The sequence below is a fragment of the Syzygium oleosum genome, unplaced genomic scaffold, assembly GCF_021117445.2.
Source record: "Syzygium oleosum isolate NSW1041296 unplaced genomic scaffold, Sole_v2.1 Sole_v2.28, whole genome shotgun sequence".
Classification (NCBI taxonomy): domain Eukaryota; kingdom Viridiplantae; phylum Streptophyta; class Magnoliopsida; order Myrtales; family Myrtaceae; genus Syzygium; species Syzygium oleosum.
Window position 1 is genome coordinate 3,975,924 of NW_026607512.1, and position 15,505 is coordinate 3,991,428.

The 15,505-nt window shown below is 39.3% G+C and overlaps 3 pseudogenes; all 3 read right to left on the reverse strand.

Annotated features, from left to right (window-relative positions):
* Window positions 1–416: 416 nt before the first annotated feature.
* On the reverse strand, window positions 417–6,112 carry LOC115675354 (UDP-glycosyltransferase 73E1-like; annotated as a pseudogene).
* Window positions 6,113–7,012: 900 nt separating this feature from the next.
* Window positions 7,013–9,148, reverse strand: LOC115675235 (UDP-glycosyltransferase 73C25-like; annotated as a pseudogene).
* An 805-nt stretch (window positions 9,149–9,953) lies between these two features.
* On the reverse strand, window positions 9,954–11,905 carry LOC115675254 (UDP-glycosyltransferase 73C12-like; annotated as a pseudogene).
* Between the last annotated feature and the right edge of the window lie 3,600 nt (window positions 11,906–15,505).

Genomic DNA, 15,505 nt, shown 5'->3' on the forward strand with positions numbered 1-15,505 from the left:
ATATTAGGGCTAAGTTCAGGGACTATTTAAGTCATTTTCCCTAAAAGAAACTACTCGATTGCAATCATCTAACGTGCAGCGTAACAAGAGAAGTGTTGTGCCAGTAAAAAAGGAAATGCTATTGGTCAATAGCATAGAGGGAAGATGGAGTTTTCGTCATTACAACTAGTCAAATACAATCTCTCAATCAGTAAAGATAACTCGTAAACATAGTTACAAATATTGCAGTTTGTATACACCGAATGAAAAACATACATGAATTTATGACAAATTCATAAACACTGAATAAAACAAACATAGAAAAGCAACAAAGTGTAAGCGCCGTAACAACAATCGGGAAAATAGATTAAATGAGATCAATCAAGATTCTCATAACCACAATGCAATTTCAAACTACTACAAAATAACTCAATTTGTTATTCCTGCAAATCGTCCACTTCTTGCCTCAATTTGTTGCTTATTTGCTTGACAACTTCCACAATAGCTTCAATTTCATGGTAGGAAGAACCACCTCCTCCAATAGCCCTTTTGGCCATCTCTGCAAGCATCGTTGCTCTCTTCCTCATCTCTTCACCTTTGTTAAACTATATATCGAGTTTCAGCCCATTGAACGAAACCCGACCCAAGATTTATTAAAGGAAAGTCCGAAATTGATTATATGTGGACGTTTGCTGCGGAAATATAGAATTCTTGTTTGGCGTTGGAATAGAAAAGCAGAAAGAAAGAAAATATTCTTTCCTATTTCCTGTTGAAGTAACGGACCAAAGTTTCCTACTTGGATTATGCGTGTATATATATATAAGTCAAGGTCAAGAATGGAAAGTGTATTTTTCCAAAAGTTTCCTTTTCCGTGTTGGACTTCTGTTCCAAGAGGAAAAGGTAGACCGTGTAGACCCACGAATAAATATGGGCCGTTCTTCCTTTCTTTTGTTGGAACAGAGGGTGTGTTATGGTTGCCACAAGAAGATTCTCTGAAGCGCCGCTAATGTGAGTGCTTGATGTTCTGTGGCGGTGGCAGTGCGGGTCCTCGTGCAGTGAAGTCATTCTTCGGCAAATTACATTCAAGAATTTAAGTATTTTTTAGTGATTAAATCTTATGGTAAGATTACCCACCCATGGGTAGCTCAGTTGGTTAGGGCGTACTTGGGATTGTGTGGTTAGGCGCACTGGTCCCAGGTTCGATTCCCCAACTGAGCACTTGTGATTTAAGTGAGGGGCCATGGCGGTGGGTTACTGTGCTAGTCTCCCCCGAGGAATAGTCGAGGTGCGCGCAAGCTGGCCCGGACACCTCGGTTACAAAAAAAAAAAAAAATCTTATGGTAAGATTTGTGTATAATTTCTTCGCGAAATTGAGAGATTAATTCGTGAGGAATTGTAGGGCTAAACACTGCGTGAGTTATTGAGTGTAATTGGGGCGTAGGAAACACTTAGAGTGTTTGAGTGATTCGAATGTGATTGTAATCTCCGTTGTATCATTTAATCTATAGTGGAATTCCGTGCTGCTCTTCCCGTAGACGTAGATAACTATGACCGAACCACGTAAATCTGATGTCCGATTTATTTTCTTGTTCTGTCAATTTTATTATTCGATCGTTTGGTTTCCGCAACAATCTTCTCTGCCTCCACTCATCACCTCCTCGACACTCTTCCTCACATCCTCTCTCTTCACCAACACTCCAGCCCTCCCCTTCCTCACCCCACCTTATGGCCGCACAAGCCCGTCGGCTCACCCCAATCCCCAACACCTTGACTATGAACTTCTCGTTGTAAAATTGCTCCGAGAACAGCGGCCAAGCGACCATCGGCACGCCGGCGCAAACCCCTTCCAGCATAGAATTCCACCCACAGTGTGTCAAGAACCCTCCGATCGAAGGGTGAGAGAGTATTAGCACCTGTGGGGCCCAACCCCATATCAGAAGTCCCCTGTCTTGGACTCCTTCCTCAAGTTCAATGACCCATTTCTTGAAGTCATCATTAGTTCTGGTGATCTCCGATTTCCCAATTACCCAAATGAATGGCCTCCCCGTTGCTTCTAGGCCTGACCCACAAGTTCAATCAGTCGTTGGTGGCCAAGAAAATAGGAGCAGAATTGGCCTTCATTAATCGAAGACTCGTTGCCTCTGTGAGCCTTGTCTGAATCTCCCTCGTTGCATAGTGACACTGGCCCAACACACCAAACCTTGTCACCCTTTGTCTTCCTGTATTCTTGGACATAGGCCTTTTCCAAATCCTCAAAGGTGTTGATCACCTAACTATAGGATGTGTTGCGGAAGCCAATCGATTGAATAATAAAATTGACAGAACAAAAAAATAAATTGGACACTAGATTTACATGGTTTGGTCTTAGTGACCTACATCCACGAGGAGAGTATCATGGAATTTCACTATAGATCAAACGATATAACGGAAATTACAACCACACTCGAGTCACTCAAATATTCTTAGTGTTTCTCAAGCCCCAATTACACTTAATAACTCACGTAGTATTTAACCCTACAATTCCTTACGAAATAATCTTTCAATCTCACGAAAGAATTATACATAAATCTTATCACAAGATTTAATTTGCTAAATTACTCGTAATTTTTCTTCAATATCATGCACGAAGAAAATACCAGGATGTAATTCCACGAAAACTCATGTCAAGCACTCGGTTCGGCGCTTCAGTTCTTCTCTGGACATGGACGGCATGAAGACCACACTCTGCACTCTTCAACTTCTTCTTTCCAAGGTGCCCACGATAGAATATAATATATGTGCCCAAGAGTTGACCGAGTCATGGGCTGAGTCTGATTCAAAGTCCACTTGGACTTTCCAATTTGAAGCCAAAGAATCCAATAATATTGATTATTTTGTATTTCCTTTTCTGCTTTTCGTGTGATGGTCAACAAAGTCCAATTTGGAGTTTCCTCTTCTTCACCGTGACTTCAACAGAATCAAGAAAGTGCATTTTTCTTTTATACGTTGGCGGATTCCAGTAAAAAAGAAATTATCTGTCCACCTTTTTATGATCAATATTTCAGATGTCCAATTAAATAATAATTTATCACGGGTTGAGTTTTTACCTACGGGCTCAAACTCGAGATATATTTTAATAAGATGCCTTCTCTGCTTCTACTATTTCTTCCCTCAAATCGACTATGTAGATGGAGCCATGGTTGAATGGGCTAGGCAACTGTGCTATGGTTAGCTCGATTCGGTCTGGCAAACCAGGCACCACAAAAGTCTCGAGATCAGGTTGTTGCTCATACACCTTCGACTTCATTATGTTGCGAGAGCAAACGAAACTGAAGCAGCTCATCCCGTCAAAGTGAATCCCAGGAATCCGAAGCTTACTTGCGGTTTGGACTGTCCAAGGGAGATACTTGTCAGAGATTATACAACTCGGAGGAGGCTGAATATCCCGAGGATTTTCTCAAGGGGCTGTTGCAACATCCTAGCTGCATCGAAGAAGTTGCGCAACAAGTTGCGCAAGGGGAGATCTTCCAAGTTCTCGCACCCCTCGGACAAGCCCACCTCCATGCATGGGAATCGGATCTGGAGAAGTTGGATTTTCAGGCCGGATTCGACGCTGTGGGCAGTAATGATTGGATCTAATCTAAGGGCATTGAGGGGTGTGGTGACTATGGTGACTGTCAACCCATGCTGTGAGAGAAGCTTGCCCATGTCTACCATGGGAATTTGGTGACCAGAGGCCATTAGTGGGATCAAAACGAAATGAATAGTGCTTGGAGTTTGCGGAGGCATTGTGATTCAGGGACTGTAGAGCTGTTAGTGAATGAATCTAGTACTTATATCAAGGCCAAGTGGTCCACTAATGTCCCCGAACCTCAATAAATGCTCACGTGTATTTGAGGGAAAATGACAAATAGTTTGGAGATCCGTGATGGCATGGTCAGGATTATTTGTTAATGTTCACATCCATTCGAGGGAAAGCGACAAACAGTTTATGGTCATGCCTGTCATTTGGGATCTTTTTCTAAGTGATGATTGATAATTTACTTGGGAAGATTCTTTTGTTGGTGTACTAGAAAACACCTAGCTCGAGCCTTCGATTTTTTGTTTTTTTTTTGTATTTTAAAAGTTTGTGGCAGCAAAGAAATGTTAATTAAGGTAACTCAAACCAAAGCACGGAGGGGCACGGGTGACTCTTTGAGAACAGATCGACTGGGGTGCTTCACTTGTGTGTTATGTGTTCTTGAACGTGACATTTTGCATTCTTTGGTTAACAAGTGGTCGTATAAAAGGGGAAATTACACTTTATCACTTGCTTTTCTTAATGAAACCGAGTCATTCCTAATACGCGGGACACATAAAGGGAGGGCAAAATATTTCACATAAAAATAGTCTCATTGAACGAGTATGCAACGTCCATTCATTTGACTAATTTTGTGGGGAGTGCTTGAAGTATGCCTACGTCCGCACCATAGGTGCATTTGCAGTAAGTAGAAGGTGCAAATTGACACAAGTTGAGAAAGTTCAGGGATAATAATGACAAAGTAGATGAGTCATTTTCCGAAATGCACGGTCCAATGTCAGCCACAAGTTTAAAGTAGAAAATTAGGAGACTCACCTGAGTGGTTAAAGAAAAAAAATTTAAGGTGAATGTATAGTGGATATTGATTCACAAGTTTTGGTGGATCCACCAAAGAAAAGATTTATGTAGGCTTACAAGTTTTAAATGGCAACTGTTAAAATAATGGATAATATTCTTCGACAAAAAAAAAAAGATTTGGTGGAGACTGTGCCAAAAAAAAAAAGGAACTTACTAACTCAAAAAAAAAAGAAAAAAGAATGCGAATATGTAGTATACTTTGGACTTCCGAATATTTCAGGATTTTGTAATTAATTAACACATAACCGTGGAGAAAGGTTGATTGATCTCTGCTTCTTTAATTGCAAGAAAGTAAGAGCTATTTGGTGACGTCGAATTGTAGTTTGTATCTGTCAATATATATATTACACATACAATGCTTAAATTTTTGAATCTCATTCAGTTGGATGGAGTTCGTATTAAAAGCAATTTCACTAATTGGTGCTTAACTTTTTAGGTCCTTGCACTCTTCATCTACAAGATTCAAATTGACGGAGGGATTTTCTTTGTCTACTAATTCATTATTCATATTTTGATCTTTTCTTTAATTCATCTAATGTGTGAATAATTGATATTATTGGTCTTGATTTTAGGTCACCGAAAAGTCTTTCCGGAGCAATTTGATTTGAGTGAAAGAAATGGAGAGCCATTTCATTGCACAATGATTTCATTATTAGTAACAAAGCCAACATTTTAGGTGTTTTCTTATTTTTGAAATTTAATAGATCTTTATAATGACATTTATGATTTCTTTTTAGTTAGTGATAACATTTTTCTACTTGTGATTATCTAAATTTCGGCATTTAATTTGTTTTTTTCTTTTTTCATATTCAAGAAATTTTACTTACGGGAATTTGTGAGAGTTTCTCCTTCAGATTGGTGCTTTTGGGCCTTTTTAAATCCTCTAATCCTAAATTAAGCCAAGAAAAAAAAACAAAAGTAAAGAAAATTCTAAATTTGAGAAAGCAATCTCTCGGTTTCCTTCATAAAAAATTGGGCATAATACTCTAAAAAACCTCCAACTTTAACTTTTGTCACAATTTTACCTTTTGTTTCATAAAAAACCTCCAACTTTCGGTCATGTCCCAATTCTACCATAAATTTTTTTTTTGCTCCATAAAAAGTCCTCTTCGTTAGGTCATGTCCCAATTTTATCGTCTAGTTCTGATTTTACCCTAAGATTATTACAGTCTCATAAAAAACCACATATTTTTATTTGATTCATAAATCTGCCTCCATTAACCCTCTGTCCAAAATTTCTCGTTGACAACCGAGAGATGGAAAACTCCCAAGCACGAGCTGTTCGAGTGTCCTGAGCACGAGCTCTTTGACCGCGAGAGATGGAACATTCCCAAGTACAAGAGATCAAAGACCAAGCGCAAAATCTCTAAGGGCAATTTTGACGGAGGGTTAATGGAAAGTAGATTTGAGACTGAAGTAAAAGTTAGTGATCTTTTATAAGACAAAAAAAAATTAGAGTGAAATTGAAAGTGGACCTAAATTGGGGATTTTTTGTGAGACAAAAAAAAAAGTTTAGGGTAGAATTGAAATTGGACCTAAAGTGGAGGGTTTTTTATGAGACAAAAAAAGTTTAGGGTAGAATTAGGACTTAACCTAAAGTTGTGAGTTTTTTTATAGGATAAAAAAAAGTTTAGGGTAAAATCGGGACATGATCTACAATTGGAGGTTTTTTATGAGCAAAAGGTAGAATTAGGACAAGAGTTAAACTCGAAGATATTTTAGGTTATTAAATTGTAACTGGCATTTGATCGTTTGACTGTCATAAAAACCCTACCAATATGCTAACCGTGCCCCAATGATAATAAACTTCTTCTAGAAAAACTAATTCAACTTGACTTTTCTTAATGGCAAAACTTTGGTGTACGTACGAGCCACCTTTTGGAATCAGTTTCATGGGTGGATATGATCGAAAGCTTTTCTTAGGCTAAAATAACATTATTCAACGATATGGGATTGGAGGACTGGCTATAAATTCGCATATTGTCCCATACTATTTAATGTTGTAGTGTGATGTAGGTATATTAAGTCTCTGGACCTGATCTTGTATATAGAAAAACTGACCCGTCAATCGCCATATATTTATATAAAAGAAACATATATATATACCACATAACTTATAAGTGCCGAATGTAATAAGAAGTCTCACACAAGTATCAGCTTGTCGGGCGTCGGATTTGCACCCCCTGCGCCTGCGCGCGAGGCATAGTGTTTGTGCTATGATAGTTGCCACTTCAAATAAGTGTAACTGTATATAAAGTACTCCATAGCTTTCTTTCTTTTTCAATGTGGGACTAGTGTTTTTCCATTTCCCACTTCCAACTCAAGAGTGTTCTTTGAGCATCAATTTTTCATTCATTCACCCATCAATTTATCTCATATTTCCAACAGCTCGTTCCATGGAAAAATCGAGATGAAAATCAAATAACAAAGCGTAAATCTTACATTATATTAGTTCCACGGAATGTCACTTAAGTATCGGGATGCACATACTTTATTATGAGGAATGTAGATTTCGAAATACGCTCATGTACGAGAGTCTCTGAAGAACTTATCTGTGACTTGATCATATACGGTATTGCAAATTAACTGCCAAATTCATCACCCACATGTTGCTGCAACTGCAAAATCTCACGGACGAGCCGTGCCAAGTTCATACTCGAGCTCCCTCCTACCTCCATTGCCTTCTTCGCCTTCTCCGCGAGCTCCTCGACTCTCCCCCTCCTCCCCCTCCCTTCATTCCCACCGCCCATCAACTCCTCCACGCCCTCCTTCACGTCCTCCTTCCTCACCCTCACTACCGCTCCTCTTTTGCCCGACCCCGCCGGATCCTCCACCCCGAGGCCCACCCCAACTCTCGCCACCTCCACCACCAGCCTCTCGTTGAAGAACTGGTCCCCGAACATGGGCAGCATCAGCAGCGGGACCCCTGCGCAGATGCCCTCCAGCGTGGAGTTCCACCCGCCGTGGGTCAAGAACCCGCCGATCGACGGGTGCGACAGGATGAGCGCCTGCGGGGCCCAGCCCCTGAACAGGAAACCTCGTCCCTCGATTCACCCCTCGTACTTGTCCTCCGAGATCCACCGCTCGAAATCTTGGAGCTGGCTTCCTCGGAGGACCCAAACGAATGGTCTCCTTGAGTCTTCGAGCCCCATCGCAAGCTCTTTCAGCTCTGGAGAGGTTAGGTTGCACAAGGTTCCTAGGCAAGCATAGACCACAGAGCCAGGCTCCTGCGTGGATTCAATCCCATTCATTCATGAGTTTCCTACATTCTTCACTTGATTTATCAATTTTAGCCTTAAAAAGCACCGAATATAACTTGCTGGTTTGAATACTTACAGACATCGCTTTGTACCATTTATTTTCCTAATTCAGTTTTGTAACATCTAACATGAGTCGATGGATTAGTATAGAAAGTTCCGACTTACTTCATATTGCAGAAAAGATGTACTATTTTTGTCACGAAATACTTCTTTTATAACGAGCGATAATCAAAACTTTGTTGCAAAGTAGTTATGGAGGTTCATTCGTCTCATATTTCTAAACTCTAATGAATAATGGAAACGAATGAGAAATAGCTATAAAGATAGAGAATAGTTTTTTTCTTTTTTCTTGGATTTCAGCATTACCTGCATGTCAAGCCATTCCAAGCACTTCTTAGAGTCAACTGCAGCCTCATTACCCCTCTGAGCCAGATCGAGATGGTCCTTATTGCACAAACAGACCGGTCCAATGCACCAAACTCTTTTATATCCTCTCACCTTCTTGTACTCTTCAGCATATGCCGGTTCCAGTTTCTCAAGGCTATTCACGACCACTCCATAAGAGGCCAACTCCGCCTCTGTACACTTCTCCAAGAACTCCGACAACCCTGGATGAGCCGACACTGTCGGGAACTGCTGTTCTGTGAACTCAAGCTGATCTGGCAAGCCCGGAAGAGCAAACCTCTCACAATTACTATTAGTGATATTGACTCCATCATTGTCATTCTTGAGACTTCTAAAGCAGTGCAAGCACAAGAGGCAAAGGAAACTCGTGCAGTAGAACACAATTCTCGGAATGTTAAACTTCTGAGCGATGTTGAGGGTGTAGGGCAAGCACATGTCGGATATTATGCAGCTCGGCCTGGGGTTCAGGTCATGGAAGAGCTGCTCGACTTGTGGTTGAAGCATTTCGATGGCATTGAACATCTTGAAAATCAAGTCCGGAGAAGGTAGCGTGTCCACGTGGCAGTGGCGATAGTCTTCGGGTATTCCCGCAGCTTCATATGGCAATTCTAGTTCCACGAGGTGGATCTGGAGGCCAGAGCTTATGGAGCAATCGAGAACGGGTTTAGAAAGAGCGGCAAATCCTGGGGTCATGATCAGGGTCACTATGAGTCCTTGTTGGGCTAACAAGCGCGCGAAGTCAATCATCGGGATCAAGTGACCTTGAGCCATGAGGGGGAAAAGAAGGAAATGTCGGTGTTGGGTTTGAGAGGCCATGGATGAAGAATGGAGAGGTGCGAGAGTGGTGTTTTGGCTTCTCACTTATATCTTATCTATTATTGAAGGATAATACCCATAAATAACAACTTTCCATTTACAGATATACGCAACCACTATATGCCTCTATACACTAGAGATACCTGCGAAACTTTCTCAGCAAAATTCATTGTTGCGTGACAAAAATACGGCTTTTTTCCATGCTGATAAGTTTTAATCAGCATTAGAAAGTGTCAATAAACTGTTGGCAGAAATAAATAAACGGTGACTTTTTTCCATGTAACTTGTCGGTAAATTACCGACATATTTATAAAGTTATTAATTCATTTATAGTTTGCAAATTGCCAATTTATATCTATGCTAACTCACTGATTTTTACTTGCGAAACTTGTTAACGTTTTTTAATTTACTAACTCTCATATAAAATTATCAAACGAAGGGTGTTTTTGGTTCACTAATAACTTCATGATAATAGAAAATATGTTTCATGGAAATCATTTTCATGGAAAATGGTTAATTTTCATAAGTTTAATGATTTAGGGAAAGTGATTTCCTTCTTACCAAAAGAGAAATTTTCTGAAAACAATTCCCTCCTATAAGACTGGACAATGATGATTCAAGACAGGTCCTAGTCATCTTTCCGACCTTATCCTTGGCTTGTTGTGTCCTTCGAATCTTTTCGTATTCGAGAAAATTTGATTGAAAGCAATCAGACATGTTTGGACTTGAGAGGGGAGCAATGGGCCCATGAAAGCGATTTCCCAAATGAGGGAGACGGCGAATTGACACCCGCTAACAGTTGATTGTTTCTTCCTGACTGTTGTCTCGCACAGTGCTTTGGTAAACCAGGGGTACGGTGTTGGCATGCTGGTATGCTCTCTTTCTTTTTATGATCAAAGGAATTGCAAAGTTGTTCAACAAGTGATTGTAGTGACTCTCAAGTACTGGAAACTATAGCTGTTTATCTTTCTAAAGACACTGCCCTGCTTCTGATTAAGTGAGAAGCAGAAAATCAGACCATGAAGTAATGGAACTAACGTAAATAAGTGTTTTGCGAATCGAGCAGGCTATTTTTCCTTCTGTTGTGAGATGGGGTCGATATTAAGTTGATGAAGCTCGTGTGAGATCGATGAGCCGCGGCCTATCTTGTGTTAACCCCGAACTTGGTGCATAATGTCTTCGATCATCAGCGTCATATTGAGATACGAAGAACCTCCTTCCATGGCCATCTTTGCTCTGCATCCGATATCGGCCGCTTGGTTTTTCTCTCTCCCGTGCCCCGTCGTCTCCTTCGTCCATGAGCTGGTTCACCGCTTGCTTCACTTCTTTCTTGTTCATTAACACCCCGGACTTCTTTTCTTCCCCCTACTTCATGGCCACTTCGGACCCCAACCTTACACTGATTTTCAGCACCTGAACAATGAACTTCTCGTTATAGAACTGCTTGGCGAACAACGGCCATGTTATCATCAGCAAACCGGCACATATCCCTTCGAGCGTCAAGTTCCAACCATAGTGTGTCAAGAAGCCTCCGACTGCCAGGTGCAACAGGATCAGCAGCTGAGGCACCCAGCCTCGGATCAACATGCCTCTTCCTCTGATTCTCTCCTCGAATCCACTTTCCGATATCCAATACTCAAACTGAGATTTGTTCCCTCCTCGTACAACCCAAATGAAAGGTCGGCCGGATGCCTCCAAGCCTAACCCTAGCTCTATCTATTGTGGAGCCGTGAGTCAGCTCAAGCTTCCAAGGCATGCATAGATGACAGAACTCGGTCCCCATAAGTCGAGCCACTTCAAGCAATGGTCATCATTGACCGAGGACTTGTTGCCTCTTCGGCCTTGTCCCGGTTGTCCTCATTGTACAGCGACACCGGACCAATACACCAACCCTCACACGTCTGTATTCACTTATATACGCCGGCTCCAATTCTTCAAAAGTATTAACGACCACACCATATGCAGCTAGTTCTTTTGGTCTTATCTTGTCACGCACATCTTTAGTTTCAGACGGACCAATATTCACAGCTCCAGGAAGCTGAGCTCTTGTAAGCTCGATTCTATCCGGTAGACCAGGCACAACCAACGGCTGACTCAGAAACCGTATCAAATACCTTGGACTTAACTATGTTGTGTGTGCACAAGAGTGAAAAACAACTAGTGCCATCAGATATGAACCTATGAATCTCAAACTCACGGGCAGTCTGGTCGGCCCACATCACAGTCTTATCCGAAATTATGCAGCTTGGGCAAGGTTGTAGGCTTGTAGCCCATGGAGCAATAGCTCCACTGGTTGCCCCAACATGCTAATGCCGAGTAGCAGATTCTTGAACATGCCCCGCGAGGGGAGAGAGTCCATGCTCTCGCAACCTTCAGGCAGACCAGCCTCTGCCGAGGGAAAGGGGACCTGCAGGAGCTCGGACCTGGCGGTGCGGTCGATCATGGACACAAAACGAGCAGCATTGATGGGTGCGGTGACAACAGTGACGGCCAGGCCACGGCGGGCCAGCAACCGGGCCACGTCCATCATGGGGATCATGTGGCCTAGTGTGGGGAAGTTAATAAACTAAAAACGGTTTTATTAGGATGCCACTTGTTCTACTAAAGATTATATCTGAGATAAAACAAAACCAAACCACATGCTAGTTTAAATTTTTAATGCATGACATCGGCATGTAATTCAATGAAATGTGTGAAAATAACCTTTCACTTACTAAATACGATCGTTCTTTCTTTCTTTCTATTTATCGTGAGGGGCGTTGACCTTTAGACACTGACTAGAACTCCCGACGGTTAAAGTCTGCGTCATCCTATGTAATTAAAGAAAGGGTTAATACCATGAAAAATCTCAAACTGATACACCTATAATATTTTTACCTCAAACTGATTTTTTTACCACAAAAAATCCCAAATTGGTGCACTTGTGATAAATTTATCCCAAACTGATATTTGAACCACTAAAAATCCCAAATCGGTATATTTGTGACAAATTTACTATCTGTTAGTTGTTGTTAAATTGAATTAATATCACAAAAAATCACAAATTAGTACACATGTGACAAACGGAGGGTAAAACTGGTACATCAGTCAACTACCACGTGTCATTTAACAAAGCAATTTTACAATAAAATTTAACGGAAACAAAATGAGGGTAAATTTGTCACAGGAGTACCAGTTTGAGATTTTTGATGGTCAGAAAATTAGTTTGGGGTAAAATTATTATTGGTGTATCAGTTTGGGGTTTTTCGTGGTATTAACCCTTAAAGAAATATAGAGTTACATAAATTTGAGATGAGAGAGGTTATGTATGAAAATGGTTTCATTTCGATACCTTGTGCTAGTTTCTTCAGACACTAAAATAAATTTTCATATCACGAAAAATCTCAAATTGATACCCATGACAACTCTACCCTCTCTTTCTTCTCTTTATAAGCTAAAATCTCTCAAAAAACTTCGCATCATCCCTTCGCTAATGCTTCTTTAATTGCACAAATCTTCATGTCAAGCAACCCTTGAGCTTTTTTTTCTTTCTAGTGCTTCGGCGATGGCGATCAAGTTCAAGTTCAGGAGTTTGGTGAACTTCACCTCGATCGACATCAAGGATGACTGACCTTCTATTTCAATCCGTGCCTAAAATCTAGGACTCGCCGCCTGTAGAACCTTAATATTTCCTTTTCTACCGATCTTCTCAATCCGGCAAAGATATAAGCCATTATGTTTGTTTGTTTTCGTAGAATGGTATAATTCGGCACTTTGAGATGAAATGAAAATTGATGCTAACTCCACTTGGAATTTTGGGAGAAATTATGTAAGAATGGATGACAAGTTTGGGGTAAATGTGGCTTAGGTCTACTAGCTTCAGATTTGTTATGATAAAAAAATTAGTTGGGGGTAAATATGGCACGAGTGTGCCAGTTTGAAATTTTTATGACACGAAAATTAGTTTGGGATAAATGTGACATGAGTGTATCGGTTTGGCATTTTTTGGGAGTATTAAGCCTAACTCAATTTTAGATAGTAACCATTGTGACTGAAGTTGGAACAATATAAAAAGATTTCGTAAATCTAATATGTTGGCAAGTAAGACAAAAAAAATAGTAACTTAATACAAAAGTTAGTAGGTTAAAAAAAGCTCAAATAAATGTTGGCAAGCGTCTCAAATGAGAATTGATAACACAAATCTATGTAGTAATTTAACCAAAAGAAAGTTGGTAAGTCAATCATGTAAAAGTCAATATTACAAAAAATCCATAACTGGTACACATGTACTATACATATTTAAAACTAATTTTTGTGTCACAAAAACTCTTGAACTAGTGTACTCATGCCACAATTACCCAAACCGGTGCACTTGTGCCACATTTACCTCCAAAAAATTGTAGATTTACCACAAATTAGGGTTAATGGACATGAATATATTAATTTGGGGTAAATGCGACACAAGTGTACTAGTTTGGCTATTTTTGTAAACACAAAAGTTAGTTTAAGATAAATGTGGTACTGGTGCACTAGTTTGGGAGTTTTTGTGATATAAAAATTAATTTGAGGTAAATGTGGTACGGATGTATTAGTTTGAGTTGAACTAGTGTACTCATGCCACAATTACCCAAACCGGTGCACTTGTGCCACATTTACCTCCAAAAAATTGTAGATTTACCACAAATTAGGGTTAATGGACATGAATATATTAATTTGGGGTAAATGCGACACAAGTGTACTAGTTTGGCTATTTTTGTAAACACAAAAGTTAGTTTAAGATAAATGTGGTACTGGTGCACTAGTTTGGGAGTTTTTGTGATATAAAAATTAATTTGAGGTAAATGTGGTACGGATGTATTAGTTTGAGAATTTTGGTGGTGTTAGTCCATCAAATAAAGATTTTGTATTGTCATATTATAGTTGGAAAATTTAATGTGTTGGTTGGAAAGGTACATAAAAATTTGTAAATGATAAAATGAAGGAGTTGGTAAGAAAACAAATAAAAGTTGTCTAAAACTAAGAAATATTGATAATTTGCAAACCATTAAACAAAGTTAATAATTTCACAAAAGTGTCCGTAAATTATCAAGAAGTTACCTAAACATCAGGGGTGGTTTTTTACCAATAGGTTTTTTTGACACTTATCAAACTCTTTAGAAATCTAATAGCACTAAAAAAATCAGTTTTTTTTACACCGAATAGCAGAATTATCCGACTCAATCAGGGGACACAACAATAGATTGCTTCCCAACCAAAGCTGTAGGTTTGGATCTTCGAAGCCTTATCTCGCTAAGGAAAAAACATATACTGCGATTCATAAAGTATAAATTATGTAGACCAATCCTATGACATAACGTGATGTTGGCTTAGCAATTAAGCATTTGGTTTGGGCGGCGCTATTTCCACGCCCATTTTAGCTAAGACACTCCTTTTTCCTACGTAACTTACCGAAATACCCTCCTCTCTCTCTTCAATTTATTTATTTATTTTTATCAGGCTAACTCACAAAACTGCATTTATTTCTATTGTCTCTCACATTAGTTTCACAATACAAATGCTCCATTACACCCAACAAAATATTATCTTACCATGTATCTTGTTATAACTTTGCCTAGACAATGTTGTCAATTTTAATATATTGTCTCATATCTTCAATCACATGATATTTCTATTTTATGATAGCTTATGAACACACAATTAATTGCTTATTTTTTTATCATATAGTATGATCGAAAGTATATTTCAAAGTCGAAAATGAAAATTCAATTTAATTATCTAGCAAATCTTTATCAAATATGGAAAAGAAAAATTAATCAAAATATGAAAAAGGTTAATTTGTTAGAAGTATGATCAAAATTATATTTAGATCATATCTAAATATTAACAAAAGATAAGCACATAAAGGGAAAAAAAGAAACTTCTTGCTGTTCTAATCCTACAATGAAGAAAGTAATTAATATCGATGGTAGATTCAATCTCATATCAAGTGGATTAAAAGTTTAAAATATGCTTAAAACTTTCTTTTGAAAAAATCTTATATGAGTTTGAAAGTGAAGAAGGTATAAATAAATTGTCAACCCTCATCTTGAAATTCTTATTAAACGTAAAAAGCTCAAAAGATCACAAATCAGCGTTGTTTAACTTAAAATTGCCTAGATAATTAGATTGAATTTTAATTTTCAACTTTGAAGTAAATTTTCCGTCAAGCTATTTGATAAAAAAAAGGCAATTAATCGTGTAACAGTCTGAATTTTCGATCCTTTTCCCGGGATTTAGGAAATGAATTTGATCAATGCACTTATAGTGAGATCTCACCCGGAAATGCGCATTCTCGGGATGCTAACCTTAGGGGTAAGGCTATTACGGGATTGAGTTCGCACGACCAAAGAACTCGACCTGGGTTCGATCTTCGACCATATGGATTGACGAG